Genomic DNA, 17,590 nt, shown 5'->3' on the forward strand with positions numbered 1-17,590 from the left:
AAACCAACTCTGAATCCAAACTACCAAGCCACTGTATCTTGTATATTTAATGCGACGTAGAAGGAATTACATCGAACATAGAAGAGTACAGCACAGGAACAGGGTATTCGGCCCTCAATGTTCTGCCGAGCAAGCTAAATAACAAATCCAATATGACCAAGAACTTAACCTCCTACCTTTGCAATATCTATATTCTAACATCTTTTTAATATCCACGTGTCTATCCAAACGCCTTTTGAAAGCCTCTCATGTATTTGCCTCTACCAGCATACCAGGCATTGCATTCCAGGCATCCATTACTCTCTGAATAAAGAACTACATCCCCTTGAACATACAACCTCTCACCTACAGTGCATTCCCTTTGGTATTAGACATTTCCACCCTGGGTTACTCTCTGACCCCTCTACCTATGCCTGTCATAATCTTATAGGCCTTTATCAAATCTCCCCCAGCCTCCGCCGTTCCACTGAAAACAACACACTATAATATTTTGGAATTCAAATGGTAAATGAAAAAGCATAAAACTCTTTCTACTCCATCCCTTGACACACACCCAGGATGAACCACAAAGTGAATGGCCCTCTGCACCGTCTCATCTCACGAACCCGTCAGGGTATCAATCAGACATCGAGCTTAACTTTGCGCGTTACTTCTCAGAAATAAGGGGAGTGCAGTCAGTGGTCGCTTCGTTAGGCACCTCCTGTAAGTCTTTGAGTGCATGTCCGGGATCTTCTGCTGCTGTATATCCGGAAAACAGAGACGGAGGAGGAGGGAAGAGGATGGAGAAAGCGAGAGAGTGAAAGAGGTAGCTGCTTCCTGCACCCATGCAGAGCTTCTCAACTTAATCAAATTTACCTCCAACCTCCACCCTGCCCTCCAATTTAACTGGTTCCTTTTCAACATCTTTCTTGATTTCGCTGTCTCTGTCACTGGAGACAGCTTATCCACTGATATCTATTATAAACCGACTGACTGACGCAGCTACTTGGACTATACCTCTTCCCACCCTGTTACTTGTAAAAATGTTGTCTCCTTCTCCCAATTCCTCCAGCTCCTTCGCACCTGCTCTCAGGATGAGGCTTTTCATCCAGAACGAAGGAGATGTCCTCCTTCTTCAACGAAAGGGGCTTCCCTTCCTCCACAGTCAAAGCCACCTCCAACTGCATCTCTTCTATTTCACTTTCATAGTGATGAAGTATTAACCAATTTAAAAATTTCATTCCAAGTCTCCTCCGAAATCTGTAAATCTTGTTCCTAGGCGTTTTAATATTGTCTGAAGGAGCCTCTCTTATTCCCAACAACATACCACAAATATTGGATATTGAGCCTTTATGAAAAGGTTTCAAATTAGAAATTACAGCTCATAAGTTCTTATCAGGACGCATAGGAAATGTATGTAATTGAGATCGCAGAAAGTCTCTAATTTGCAGATATCGATGAAAGTGGTTTTTTGGTAAGCTGTATTTAGCTGACAGTTGCTCAAACGAAAAGACTTCCTCCAATAAACTGATCCTGGAAGCATTTGATACCGAATCCATTCCATTCTTCAAAATCTATATCGGTTATAGAAGGTTTAAAAAAGTTAGAACAATGGGACTAGAAAGAGAAAATTTCAATAAACCAAAGTATTTTCTAAATTGTAACCAGATCCTCAAAGTATGTGTAACTATCAACTTGTCACTTAGTTTATTTAAAGATGAAGGAAGTGAGTATTCAAGAAGTGACATAATAGATTTTTTTAACTGTTAGCTTCTAAAGAGACTCATACTTGACAGTCCTCACGGTTAATGTAATATGATCAAAACGTAAGATTTTGTATATTGACTGTCCAGTAATAAAACCTAAATTTTGGTAAAGCTAAACCTCCATTCTTTTTAACTTTTTGAAAATGAACTTTATTTACTCGAGAATGTTCGTTTTTCCATCTATACGGAGATAGAATTTTATCAAGAGAATCAAAAAAACGACTTAGGAATAAAAACGGGTGAGGCCTGAAAAAGGCATATAGAATTAGGCAGGATATCCATTTTAATAGAGTTAATTCGACAATTCAACGACAGAGGGAAGGGCGACCAGTTTGACAGTACCCTTTTCACTTAATTCAGAAGGGTAAGAGAATTTTCTTTAAGTAGGTGTTTATAATTCTTAGTAATTGTTACAGACAAATAGGTAAAGTGATTTCTTACAAGTTTAAAATGGAGGTTATTATTAATTGATATCAGATTATTCAAGGCGAAAATTAACTCTTATGTTAATTACGTTAATTCGATTTGTATCCTGAAAATTGGCTGAAACGTTAAGAAAGCATAGGAGTAACGCGGTCTCAACATTACAAATAAAAAGCAATAGATCATGAGCATAGAGCGAAGCTTTGTGGGTAGTACCTCTCCTTAAAATACGAGTGATATCACTGGATTCTCTAAAAGCAGTAGCTAAGGGTTCTGAAGCCGGATTAAAGAGCAAAGGGCTGAAAGGACATCCTTGTCTGGTTCCACGTTGGAATTTAAAAGGTTTAGAATTCTGAAAATTAGTAAGAACCCGAGCAGAGGGAGATAATTAAATTAATTTAATCCATTGAATGAAATCGGGCCCAAAGTTAAAAATTTCCAAGGTTTTAAATAAACACAGTAATTCCGTTCAACCCGAACAAAAGTCTTCTCAGCGTCTGGAGATTTCACGCATTCTGATATCTCCTTAGAAGGAGAATATGTAACGTTAGTAAACAACAAATATTAAAATGGGAATAGCGATTTTTAATAAATCCAGGCAGATCATCAGATATGATAGACGGTAAAATATTTTCAAGCCTACGAACCAAAACGTTGGATACAATTTTAGTATCAACTTTAAGTAAAGAAATAGGTGTATATGAAGAGCATTTCGCTGGGTTCTTACTTTTTTTTAAAGAATAAGATAAATGGAAGCTTCATAAAATGATTGAGGGTCTCATCAGCAAGACCGACGAGTCAGCTTACAGAGAGGATCTGCAGCGGCTAACGGACTTGTGCAGAGCCGACAACCTGTCTCTGAATGTGAACAAAACAAAAGAGATGGTTGCTGACTTCAGGAAGGTACGGAGCGACCACTCCTCGCTGAATATCGACGGCTCCTCGGTAGAGATCGTTAAGAATACCAAATTAGTGTTCACATGACGGAGAATCTCACCTGGTCCGTCAACACCAGCTCCATAGCAAAGAAAGCCCAGCAGCGTCCCTACTTTCTGCGAAGGCTGAGGAAAGTCCATCTCCCACCCCGACGCCCCCCATCCTCATCACATTCTACAGGGGCTGTATTTAGAGAATACTGAGGAGCTGCATCACTGCCTGGTTCGGAAATTGCACCATCTTGGATTACAAGACCCTGCAGCGGATAGTGAGGTCAGCTGAGAAGATAATCGGGGTCTGTCTTCCCCCCATTATGGACATTTGCACCACATGCTGCATCCGCAAAGCAAACTGTATTATCAGGGAACCCACGCACTCCTCATGTATACTCTTCTCCCTCCTGCCATCTGGGAAAAGGCACCGAAGTATTCGGGCTCTCACAACCAGACTATGTAATAGTTTCTTCCCCCAAGCTATCAGACTCCTCCATACCCAGAACCTGGACTGACACTAATTTACTGCCCTCTGCTGTGCCTATTGTCTTGTTTATTATTTATTGTAATGCCTGCACTGTTTTATGCAGTCCTGGGTAGGTCTGTAGTCTAGTGTAGTTTCTTTTTCACTGTGTTGTTTTCACGTACTTCAGTGTAGCTTTTGTACTGTTTCATGTAGCACCATGGTCCTGAAAAGCGTTGTCTCATTTTTACTATGTACTGTTCCAGCAGTTATGGTCGAAATGACAATAAAAAATGACTTGACTTGACTTATTCCTTTAGCTGTTCAGTCCTTAAATCTAGCATCCAGTTTATTCGGCGTAAAATCCGAGTTATATGCACACCATTTAAGAACTGAAATATCTCCCTCTAGTTTATATTTTTTTATAATAGTTTTCCATATTATAAGTCCATTTCACCCATGGGTTATCAATCGTATTTATGTACCTTTCTAGGTTGTTGTCAGCCAAAGTTGCCTGTATGGGGATGTAAAGTATCACGTCCTCAATGTTTTTCCATTGAGCATCATATGATGGGTTGCACCAACATGTCACAGCTCTCAACTGTGCTGCAAAATAATAATCTCTAAGAGAAGGTAGGTCCCATCCCCCCCTTTTCCTTGGCTGATTGCAAAGTTTTGAGACGAACGCTGGCCTTCTATCTTGCTAAATATGTCTTGATAGCATTTTGTTCCATTCGTTGAATTGATTTTGATTAATCACTATTGGTAGGGTCTGAAAGAGATCTGATAGTCTGGGCAGTATGTTCATAATATACTGTAATATAAAATCCACATTATAATAAGTATTTCTAGAGATAGGTATAGCACGGTCTATTTTTTGCTTCCGTTTAGCTTATCAACACTTTTCCAGTGTTGTGGCTCTTCTGGAGGGGGTGAGGGCTGCCTTCGGAAAACTCACAGTTTTTTCCAGATATACTGTGGAATATCTGCACAGTATATCCACAGATATACTCCTCCCACCCCCTGCTTTCTCGATTCTCCCACTATTTCCCAAGCTCAGCCAGGCATCCCCTCGGTTTGATCTCTCTGACTGGCAACTGTCTGGCCATCAGGTCTGCTGTTGCCTCTTACACTGTCTGATACAGTTCGATCCCATCTTCATAAAACACTCGCAGTTTAGCAGGGTACGGAGTTTGGAATCTAATCTTACATTGCTTCAATATCCGCTTTACTTCAGAGTATTCTTTACGTTTCCACAGGACCGCCGTAGGGTAATCTAGATCGAAATATATTAATTTCCCATCCAAAAACACCCTAATCTTTCTCCAAGCCCTTCGTAGAATCTCCGCCTTGGTATTGTATCGAAGGAATCTAATTACTATTGAGCGTGGCTCATCTTCTCTGACTTCAGTTGGCCTCGGGGCGAGCGCACGACTTCTTTACCTTCCCCATTCTCTGTTATTCTATTACCCGCTCTGGTTTCTTACCTCTTCTCCTCACCTCCCTCTGGGTCACCTCTTTCTCCATCGGTCCACTCTCCTCTCCTATCAGATTCCAAATTCTCCAGCCCTTTACCTTTCCCATCCAGCTGGCTTAACCATCACCTTCGAGCTGGTCCTCCTTCCCTTCTCCCACTTTTTTATTCTGGTACCTTCCCCTTTCCTTATCAGTCCTGAAGAAGGGTCCTTGCCCAAAATGTTGACCGTTTATTCATTTCCTTTGATGCTGCCTGACCTGCGGAATTTCTCCAGCACTTGGAGGGTCAGACGCAGAGTGAAGGTTGCTCTGTGCCATCCTATCACAGCCTCCCTGGATCAGACTGGGAGTGATGATCCACCTACACCGCCACTTCACGCACTTCTGGGGAAGTTAGATTCGTTCTGTTGCTCTCAGCCGAGCGAGACCACTGTTATCTCCTTGCACCATTGATTAAACTTCCTCATATTGAGTGACTTCTCTTCTCAGGTGTCTAACTGCTTGCTTAATATAAGACATGTCACAGGCACCAAACAGAATTTTCCCCAGAAGGTTCGCTGCGTGTCTCGCCCTGGAGCCTCCGACAATCTCAACTTGAGCCGCTGCGCTGGTCCTTGTTCAAGATTCATTCCTTCTGGTCGCAAGAGTTTTGGATCTGAATACGACCACCCAGAAAGCTGAACTGAGCCGGATAGCCTGCGGTAGGTGAGTTACACTTTCGATGGAGAGCAGCATCCAGGCTGGACGTGCATGGGAAAGACAGGGTCTGATCGGAGGCAGTCAGTGCTACTTTCTGTAGGGGCTTCCTGCCGCATTGAGGATGCGCAAGGATTGGACTAGAGGCCATGCATTTCTGATGATGACAGAATATGCAATGGAAATGTCTGTTGTAAGTGTTTACACAGCGGACACTAGGTGGCTGCTATGGACTTCCATGGCTAGTGGGGAAGCAAACATGGCAAAGCTGTTTCAGATGCTGTTGACTGACACATGAACATAAGACTGTTAGATATAGGAGCAGAATTAGATCATTGACTCTGCTCTGCCATTTCATCACAGCTGATCCAATTTCCCTCTCAGCCCCTGTCCACTGCCGTCTCCTCGTCTGCCTTCATGCTCTGACCAATCAAGAATCAATCAACCTCTGCTTTAAAAATACATAAAGACGACCCCCCCCCCACGCCTCACAGTGGCCAGTGGAAAATAATTCACAGATTCACCACTCTCTAGTTAAGGAAATCCCTCATCATCTAAAAGTGCGTCCCTCTATTCTGAGGCTGTGTCCTCTGGTCTTAGACTCTCCGACCATAGGAAATATCCTCTCCACATTCACTCGATCACGTTGTCGTTGTTTCAAAGAAACATCCTCATCCTTCTGAAGTCTTGATAACTCAGGTTCAGAGCCATCAAACATTCTTCACATGATAAGCGAAGGGGGCCCAAAGGGGCCTCACCAAGCCGTGTGAACTCTCAACTGAGTGTGGTGGCGGTGGTGGGGTGGAATGAATGAATATGGATCCTGTGTAGCCAGAAGGGAATTAGTTGCATTTAGCTCATGTTGGTCCCAGATATCCTTCCGTAAACACGGGAAGCCGAATAAAGTGTCTGAGCCCGAAACACCAACTGCTTATTCCTTTCCGGAGATGTAGTGTGAGCTACTGAGTTCTTCCAGCAATTTGTGTGTGTTACTCTGGATTTCTGGTATCTGCAGAATCTCTTGTGCTTATCACCGTAGAATGTCTCCGTCTAATGCCCGAACGTGGCACTACTGCAGACTGGGTATCAGTATCAGGTTTCATATCACTGGCATAAAATTTGTTGTTTTGCGGGAGCTCTGAGGCCTCTGTTGGTTAGGGTCGTCCATGGATGTTGCGTTCTACCTGTCTGGATACACACGCTAGGGGCAGTACGATAGGGAGAGCATGCTGTTGCCCATGCAGCAGACTCCCCCTCTCCGCACATCCAAGGGTTCCGCAGAGACCGATACAGTTTGGCACCAGCAGTGTGGCAGGAGTTGCCAATCAGTGTTGAACATCAACAAATAATATACATTACAATGAGAAAAATAAAATTAAATGAGGAATGTAGTGGAGAAAGAAGTGAGGTAGTTTTCATAGTCCGGTCAGAAATCTGATGGCAGAGGGGAAGAAGCTCTGCTTAAAAAAACTTGCAGCGTTTGTCTTCAGGCTCCCGTAACTACTCCTTTCTGGTAGCAATAAGATGGCCCGCCCTGGTTGAGGGTGGTCTCTAATGAACGATTGTATTGAATTGAAATAAATTGAATTTCGGATTATTGCCATTTAAAAGCTACAACTGCAATGCAGTTAAAAAATAAAACAATGTTCCTCCAGAATGATGTCACAAAAGCTCACGACAAAACAGGCGACACCACATAACGTTTGGCATCCCCAAATCCAGAGTCCAGAGAGGCTGCTGCGTACCAATATCGCGCTACCATCTTAGCGTGTATCCCGGAAAGGAGCTCCAAATCCACCAGACAAAACAAGACTACCCAGACAGAGAACTACTCCCCTCCCTCCACCTTTCTAACTTATGGCATCGCTCCCTCCTTCTCAATCCGGAAGAAGTGTCTCGGCACGAAACGTCGCCTATCTATTAACTTCCATAAACTCTGCCTGGCCTGCTGACTCCCTCCAGTATCTTCTTGTGTGTTGCTTTGGAATGGTTGCAGTTGAAATGCCCATCCTGTTCGTCACTGACATCCCCCCTGACAATGTCTCCACTTGGTGTCAGAAACTGTTTCTGCAACAGCGAATGTTTAAACTGCGGGCATCGTCCAATCCCTGAGACCTGGAGACGTGAAACCACGATCCCACATTGAGGACGAGCGAGAACTAGAAAACTGTGTTAATGAGGTTTCCAGAGCCTGATTAAGCTCAGTCATACGGTTTCTCACTGGGTATAATCATAACGCTAAAAGGTCAGACACAGGGCGAACACAAGAGATTCTGCAGTTGTTGGAAATCCAGGTTAACACTCGAAAATGATGCAGCAACTCAGCAGTTCAGACCGCATTATGGAAACCAACAAATAATCAACGTTTCGGGCCGAGACCTTTCTCGAGGACGCAGACTGCAGCTTTCACTGCATTGTCCCATTACAAACACCAGGGGTCAGATCCAAAGTGAACATCCCTCCATACCGTCCCATCATGCAATCCCGGGGATCAGACGGAAAGAAGCTCCCTCCGTGTGGTCACATCAAATGCTCATCGGGTCAGACACAGCGAAGATCCCTCCACACTGTCCCATCACACACTCCTGGGGTCAGGTACAGAGTTAAGATCCCTGAACACTGCCCTATCTCTTTCTCCTGGGGACAGACACAGAGTGTAACTACCTCTTATACTGCCTATCACGCATTAATTGGGTCAGACACAGAATGAATTTTCCTCCACACCATGACCAAACGCTCACAGGGTCAGACACAGAAAGAAGTTCCCCTCACAGTGTCCCATCAGGCACTCCTGGAGTCAGACATAGAGTTAAGCTCCTTCCCGTCTGCTATTGCATTCCGTGAGGTCTGGGGATAAGGGAAACTTTAGGGTAAAAGGGGAAGCCATGCCTGAGACTTACACACCTACTTCCAGAGACAGACATAAACACACACTCCTACACACACGCGTACACAGGGTCAGAGGCAAAATGAGGTGCTCTCTACACCGTGTTATCAAACTCTTCTGGAGTCCAGATGCAGGAAATTGCTTGCATTGCACACCCCATCCCACACTCTCGGGACGAGACTATGAGGTCCCCCAGGCCATCGCCACATCCTGACGAAGTGTGAAGCTCCCTCCCCAGATTCGCAATGCTCTCTCCCAGGGTCAGGCGCAAAGTGAAGCTCCCTCTACACCTACATGGTTTGACACAGAATGTCATTTTCATCGCACAAGTCAAAGAAATATCGCAGGTTCTAAATTAATTGTGGTTACTGCTAACTCATGACAGCATCCCATCAAACGAACCCGGTGTCGGGCACGGAGAGAAGCAACCTCCGTATTGCCCCTTCACACATTCCGAGGGTCACTCAGAGTGAAGCCCCCTCGACACCATCGCATTTCACACTCCCAGGGTTAGAGACAGGGGCAAGCTTCCTCCACACCTTCCCATCACACACTCCTAGTGTCAGACATAGTGGAGCTCCCTCCACATTGTCCCATCACACACTCCCGGGGTCAGATACAGTGAAACTCCCTCCACACTGTCCCATGTTATGTGTGATGAGTAAACCAGATGGAGATGGGGTCCAGAGTTGACCCCCGTGTGAACTATGCTGCTAATGAGAGAGAGAGAGAGAGAGAGAGAGAGAGAGAGATATGAAGAACAGAGGTAGAGGCATCTGCAACAGATAAGAGAGAGAGAGACGCATGATTTAGTATTATGGCTTCTTCACTGATTATTTTGCTACAAGGATACTTCTTTGCTCGTTGGCATTCCTGCTGAGACAGCAGGGAGTGGCCTAGTTTGATGGACATGGACACGTTGAGTGATAGATGGCTGATACTCCATCAGGGAAGATAAGGGACAGGTCTGCGGAGACACTGGGAGACACACCCCTGGACACTGAAAGAGTGTTGTGCACCCACAGGAAATTGGGGGCCCTGGAGGATCGGTTCAGGAGAATCGATCCGGAGCACTGTGGATGAATGCAGGCCAGTGGGGACTTGCGTGTGTGTCCACCCTTGCCTGGGTGACGAGTCCATCACTGAAGAACGGTCTAGCCTGGAACGGAAGGGTCATAACCGGTGACCCTAACGATACAATGGAACAGGAAGTCGACGGAAGGTTTGCCTGCTGCAGCTGCTCATCTCTTGCTCGCTCTCTCTCTCTCCAACAATTGCAACACAACAACCACGACCTCAACACGAAATGAACTGAACTGAACTCTGTATTCTCATGACTATTCATTTACCCCTAGACTTTGATAGAGCTTGGTTTTGATTCTCATTCCTACCCTTCTGTATTTATTATTGCTAACCTGTTTTACATGTACATTTGCATTTTTGATATTGTGTTCCTTAGTTTACTAACAAACACCTTTAGTTACAGTACCACCAGACTCCAACGTATCATTGCTTTTCGGCTGGTTTAGTAACCCGGTCACGGGGTTCGTAGCAAATTGGGGGCTCGTCCGGGATTCTAAACGTCAAATTGGGAGGCTGTTGAATTGATCGGTGAAACATTCCCTAATCTGATTTGGTTGTGTGGGAGACCGAAAAAGTAGTCAGCAGAAATGGAGATTGACGAATTTCTAAGGGAATCAACTTCGGAGGCATTAGAGGATGCCAGAAAGTTGTAATTGTTTAATATTGTGAGACGGTTGCAACTCTCGGCGGTAAAACCGGCGATGAGAAAGTCGGAGATACAGAGAGCAATAGCCGCGTGTTATGTGTCCTAGAAGGTGTTCCAGGTAGAGGAGTTGGAGCTGCTTCCTGAAAGTAAACCTACCGGAGTTGAGCTTCAGCTTCAGATGGAAAAATTAAGGATGGATGAGGAGGAAAGGAAAAGGGAGTATGAGCTCCGGATAAGGAAGCTGGATGCAGAGAAGGAAAGAGAAGAGGTTGAAAGGCAGAGAGAAGAAAGGGAGAAAGAGAGGCAGTTTCAGCTGGAAAAGTTAAAGGCATTGCAGGGAGGGTCCAGGCAGTAGATCCAAACAGGGGGTTCAAGATTGGTCAGGAGGGTAAGTTGGTACCCCCGTTCGAGGAGATGGATGTCGATGGGTACTTCCTCCATTTTGAGAAAGTGGCTGTGAATCAAGACTGGCCTAAGAGGAAGTGGGCTGTTCTGTTACAGAGTGTTCTTCAGGGGAAGGCTCAGCAAGCCTATTCTGCATTGTCTATGGATGAGGCTAAGGATTATGATGAAGTGAAAAGGGCTATACTGAGGAGTTACGAGTTGGTTCCAGAGGCATACCGGCTGTAGTTCTGGAATTTGAGAAAGCCGTGGGACCGCACGTATTTACAGTTTGCCCGTGAAGTACACATGTATTTTGAGCGCTGGTGCGCCTCAAAAGGGGTCAATGGAGATTTTGATAAACTGACACAGTTGATGCTAATTGAGCAGTTTAAAGGTTGCGTCCATAAGGGTATGAGGACTTACCAGGACGAGAAGGAGGCAGAGACTCTGTCTGCGACTGCCAAGTTAGCAGACGAGTATGCCTTAACCCACAAGATTATATTTCCCCCAAATAAGAGCTACCAGAGAGGTAGTAGGGACGGTAGAGAAAGCCCACCGGCTAAGGCAGAGACTAAGCCGGGGGCTAGTGGAAAAGGTAAAGAGGAGGAAAAGCAGGCTGGCAGGAAGTTTCCCAGCTTCACGTGTTATAATTGTGGGAAAGCTGGTCACATACCATCTTCGTGCCTGGCTCCGAAGAAGGAGACAGGAAAAGGAAAGACGACGACCCCGACTAGTTGCATTGATCCGGTCAACAGACCGATGAAGAGGGCGAGGTTAGATATTGCCCAAGAGGGGGCGCGAAAAGTTTATTTCGGAAGGAATGGCATCCGTGAAGGGGGTAAACCCCAGTTGCAGTGCGAATCTGCAGAGATACTGGGGCTGGTCAGTCATTGATCCTAAGGAAGGTGTTAGAATTCGGTGCTGAGACAGAGACCTGGGAGGTAAATGTGATAAAAGGTATCGGAAAAGGGACTGAGGCTGTATCTTTGCACAAGATACTTCTGAAATGTGACCTGGTATCCGGACCAGTCATAATAGGGGTGCGGTCTGAACTACCGAAGGACGACGTGGACGTCCTACTCGGTAATGACCTTGCCGGTGGGGATGTGTATTCAGCAGTGAAGCTGATGAGCAAGCCTGTAAGTGCTGGGGACCCGCCCATAGATTCCAAGATTTATCCCGCCTGCGCAGTAACTCGCAGCATGTCTAGAAAGGCGGCAGAGGCAGGCTCCAGTTTAAATGAGTCCGGCGTTTATTTAGCTGAGACGTTTTTACCAGCTTTGTATCAGAAGGGGTTAATGGATGAGGAGAAAAAGGATAGTGGGGTTAAGGAAAGTAAAGGAGAGGCGGTGGATTTACCATTGGCGAGGAAGGAACTTGTAAAGGAGCAGAGACATGATGAGGAGCTTGTGGCGTTGAAGGAGACAGCTCTCTCTGAAGCAGAAATTAACAAGGAACCATTTGGCTGCTACCTGAAGGAGGGAGTATTAATGAGAAAGTGGAGGCCGACCACTGTGCCAGTAGATGAGGACTGGGTGGTGGTACAGCAGGTGGTTGTTCCGTAGGTTTATCGGGATGAGATTTTGATCCTGGTCCATAAGATACCGCTAGGTAGACACTTGGGAGTGAGGAAGACAGTAGATAGAGCTATGAAGGACTTTTACTGGCCAAACATGAGGAAGGATATTATCGACTGCTGTAGAAGGTGTCACACATGTCAACTGGTAGGAAAGTCAAATCAGGTTATCTCTAAGGCACCCCTTCGACCGATACCCGCCTTCGAGGAACCTTTTTCCCGAGTCATCGTGGATTTTGTGGGTCCCTTGCATAGAACTGCGAGTGGGCGGCAGTACGTGATGACCATGATGTGTGCTGCCACTAGATTCCCAGAGGCTGTGCCCCTGGGGAACATTAAAACTTTCGCGGTGGTAAAGGCACTCATTAAATTCTTCACCACGGTAGGGTTGCCTCGGGAGATACAGTCAGATCAGGGGAGTACCTTCACGTCCCGTACATTTCAGCAGATGTTGTCTCAGATGGGAGTTGAACAAATTTTGGCCTCCACATACCACCCGGAGTCTCAAGGGGCGTTGGAGAGATTTCACGCGACTTTAAAGACTATGATTAAAACTTATTGTGAGGAAATTACTCCAGACTGGGATGATGCATTGCCACTTCTGTTATTTGCAGTGAGGGACACGGTTCTGGAATCTCTGGGGTTCAGCCCATTCGAGCTCGTGTTTGGTTATAGGCCCAGAGGACCCCGAACCCTACTAAAAGAGAAATGGTCTTGCCCGATAGTGCATATCAATGTGATTGACTATGATTTGAAGTTCCGTGAGAGGCTTCACAAGATTTGCGACCTTGCAAAGAAAAATCTCAAGGACTCCCAAACTAAAATGAAGCTGTGGTATGATAAACGAGCCCGAGAACAAGTATTTCAAGTGGGCGATAAGGTTTTGGTCCTGTTCCCATTAGTGACCAACCCCCTACAGGCGGAATTCCAAGGGCCGTACAAAGTGATTAAGAAAATAGACTCTCTGAACTATGTGATCGAAACTCCTGATAGGAGAAAGCCGAGCCAGTTGGTACACGTTAATATGCTGAAAGGTTATCATGATGCAGAAACGGCGCCAGTCGGTGCTGTCACGAAAACAGAAGAGGCAGTAAGGATTGATAATGAGGGGCCCGAACATCTTGAAAAGATATACATAGTGCCCACCAGGCCAGAAAACTCTGTTATTTTGGCCTACGTTGCTGATAAGTTCAGTCATTTGAAGCCTGGACAAAGGGAACAGCTGGCAAAGCTAATTAACCGGCATGCAGATTTATGCCCAGACGTTCCGAGGAAATGCAAGGAACCCACACATGATGTTATTGTTACTTCAGCCCAGCCTATTAAACAGTCCCCCTATCGGATGAATTTGGAAAAGAGCAAGCTTGTGGAAAAAGAAATTGAACATATGCCAGCTGCTGGTATTATCTAGGAATCTTGCTCAGCGTGGACATCTCCATGCGTGGTTGTCACGAAGCCTGACGGTCGTGTAAGGTTCTGTACAGATTAGAGAAAGGTGAATGCCATCACAAAGACTGATGCTTACCCGATCCCCAGAGTGGATGATTGTATAGATAAAGTGGGTAAGGCTAGATACATCACCAAGATTTACTTGCTAAAAGGGTACTGGTGTGTTCCTTTAACTGACAGGGCTCGAGAAATTTCATCATTTGTCACTCCATCAGGGTTATATGAGTATAATGTCTTGCCTTTTGAAATGAAAAACGCTCCAGGGACATTTCAGAGAATGATTGATTCAGTGGTTAAAGGGTTAGACAACACAGGGGCTTACATTGACGATTTAGTGGTTTGGAGTGATACGTGGGACGAGCACACTGAGGCTGTGAAGGAACTGTTTAAACGGATGTCTGCAGCCAGTCTCACAGTGCACCTCGCCAAAAGTGAGTTCGGCCATGCCACGGTCACGTACCTGGGGAATGTGGTAGGACACGGGCAGTTGGCTCCTGTGCAGGCTGAAGTACAGGCTATTTCTAAAGTTCCCGTCCCGACTGATAAGAGGGCACTGAGAAGGTTTTTGGGAATGGTGGGGTACTATCGGAAGTTTTGTAAGAACTTTGTGGATATTGCCCTCCCGCTTACAAATCTCTTGCAGAAGGATGAAAAGTTTGTGTGGAGCAATCCTTGCCAAGAAGCCTTTGAGAGTCTGAAAACTATACTACGTTACCACCCTGTGTTAAAAGCACCTGACTTTTCGAAACCCTTCTCCCTGGCAACCGACGCAAGTGACGAGGCAGCAGGGGCAGTCCTACTGCAGAAAGCGGAGGACAAAATTGAACACCCAGTGGCTTATTTCTCTAGAAAGCTCAATGTCCACCAGAGAAATTATTCCACTGTAGAAAAAGAATTACAGTCACTTATCCTGGCGTTGCAGCATTTTGAGGTTTACATTTGTCCGGCACAGAAACCATTGATAGTTTATACTGATCATAACACATTGGTATTTTTGACTAACATGAAGAATAAAAATAGGCGGTTATTAAGTTAGAGTCTGATGTTACAAGAAATTGATATTAAAATACAACATGTAAAGGGGACTGATAATGTGATTGCTGATTGTTTATCCAGGTGCTAAATTTGAAATTATATCTGTGTTACCCTGTTGCTTAATGATTGTTTCTGTATTATATTAGACTCTGTAATGTGCATCTATGGTTTGAGTTTTCACCCCCGATAAAAATTATTTTAGGGGTGGGGTGTTATGTGTGATGAGAAAACCAGATGGAGATGGAGTCCAGAGTTGACCCCCCCCCCGTGAACTATGCTGCTAATGAGAGAGAGAGATGAAGAACAGAGGTAGAGGCATCTGTTACAGATAAGAGAGAGAGAAAGAGAGAGACGCATGATTTAGTATTATGGTTTCTTCACTGATTATTTACCGTTTGCTACAAGGACACTTCTTTGCTCGTTGGCATTCCTGCTGAGACAGCAGGGAGTGGCCTAGTTTGATGGACATGGACACGTCGACTGATAGATGGTTGCTAGCCCATCTGGGGAAATAAGGGACGGGTCTGCGGAGACACAGGGGGACACACCCCTGGACACTGAAAGAGTGTTGTGCACCCACAGGAAGTTGGGGGCCCTGGAGGATAGGTTCAGGAGAATCGTTCCGGACCACGGTGGATGAAGGCAGGCCGGTGGGGACTTGTGTGTGTGTCCACCTTTGTCTGGGCGACGAGTCCATCACTGAAGAACAGTCTAGCCTGGAACGGAAGGGTCATAACTGTTGACCCCAACGGTGCAACGGAACAAGGAGACGACGGAAGGTTTGCCTGCTGCAGCTGCTCATCTCTTGCTCGCTCTCTCTCTCTCTCTCTCTCTCTCTCTCTCTCTCTCTCTCTCTCTCTCTCTCTCTCTCTCTCTCTCTCTCTCTCTCAAACAATTGCAACACAACAACCACTACCTCAACACGAACTGAACTGAACTGAACTCTGTATTCTCTTATGACTATTCATTTACCCCTAGACTTTGATAGAGCTTGGTTTTGATTCTTATTCCTACCCTTCTGTATTTATTATTGCTAACCTGTTTTATATGTACATTTGCAATTTTGATATTGTGTATCCTTAGTTTACTAATAAACACCTTTAGTTACAGTACTACCAGACTCCAACGTATGGTAGTTCTGCTGGTTTAGTAACCCGGTCACGGGGTACGTGACCCCCATCACACACTCCCGGGATCGGACACAGAGTGAAGATTCCTCTACACCATCCCATCACACACTCCCAGGTTCAAATACGTTCAGCTCCCATATGCCGTCTGGTCATTAATTGCCAGGTTCTGACGCTGGGCACAAATTCACAGCATTCATTACACACTCGCATGGTTTGCAACTGCGCGAAACTTCCTCCGCCCTATAAAGGGCTCACAGGGTCCGTGCTAAAACTCAGAACTTTATTACTTAAGCCACCTCTGTAAAATAAAGGAAGCAGGTTGCTGTTCTTTGCTGTGTGCGTTCAATGTTATCTCCTTGTGTTACTGACAAACCACCACAAACAGCTTTGCCGTCTTCTGGCTTTCCAGAACTCTTAAACCCATCCCACCCAATGGGAGGGCAGCACGTCAGCGTTAGCCTGGCCTTCTTCTAAAGTGCCGTCAAACCCCTTCTCTACGACTCCCCTGGCCACAACTTCCTGCAGGTGCGGATGTTTCAGTTTCCGCACACATTACAAAATGTACGAGTCAGGTTGGTAACTTGTGGATTGCTATGGTGGTGAAATTGCATTGCCCTCACCCTGACCTTCTGATTCCTGTGGACAAACAAATTCGGAATCTAATCTTGTGCAAATTGCACCTTGATGCGCTGTAAAACAAATTTCAGCGGTGTAATGTTTTAGAACTTCAACCTGTCACAGAACGTCATTTGAAGGAAAATAAGTGCACGAGTTTGGAACAGGATGGAGCTCCCTCCATACTGTCCGCACACACTGCGTTGGTCAGACACAGAGTGAAGCTCCCACCACACTGTCCATCAGTAGCTGCAGGGGTCAGATACAGAGTGGAGCTCCATCGAAACTGTCCATTAAACACTCCAGGAGTCAAACACAGAGCACGTTGCCTTCCCAATGTCCGAACATTCTCTCTGTCTCTCCCCCCCCCCTCTCTCTCTATCACACAAACACACACACCCGGAGTCAGAGCCAAAATTAGGTTCTTTCAACATACACTGTGCCTTCACATTCTTCCGGAGTCAGGAAACAGGAAATTGCCCACATTGCACGGTTGCATCCAACAATTCCGGGAGCAGACTGCGAAATTCTCCACGCCGTCGCCGCACCCTCCCACAAGCAGAGGCAGAGTGAAGCCTTCTCCATACCGTCGCAATGCTCTGTCCCAGGGTCAGGCGCAAAGTGAAGCTCCCTCTACACCGTAACGTCGATCACTCCTAGGGTGATACACAGAGTGAAGCTCCCTCTACACCATCCCAAAACACACTCCCAGGGTCAAACAGAATGAATCTCCCTTTACTCCATCCCATCTCACACTCCAGGGGTCATACAGTGAAGCCCCCTCTTCACCGCACCATCACTCACTCCTGACGTCAGACACAGAGTGAAGCTCTCTCCACAATGTCCTGTCACACACTCCCAGGGTCAAACAGAATGAAGCTCCCTTTACTCCATCTCATCACACATTCCAGGAGACAGACACAGGCTGTATCGTCAAATTATACATTCCCGGGGCAAGCCACAGTGTGCAACTCGCTCACACCTTCTCATCACACACTCCTGGGGCACGGAATAGACACAGATATTTATATTCTATATTACTTCTCATAAGTA

This window comes from Hemitrygon akajei, chromosome 24 (genome assembly GCF_048418815.1).
Source record: "Hemitrygon akajei chromosome 24, sHemAka1.3, whole genome shotgun sequence".
Classification (NCBI taxonomy): domain Eukaryota; kingdom Metazoa; phylum Chordata; class Chondrichthyes; order Myliobatiformes; family Dasyatidae; genus Hemitrygon; species Hemitrygon akajei.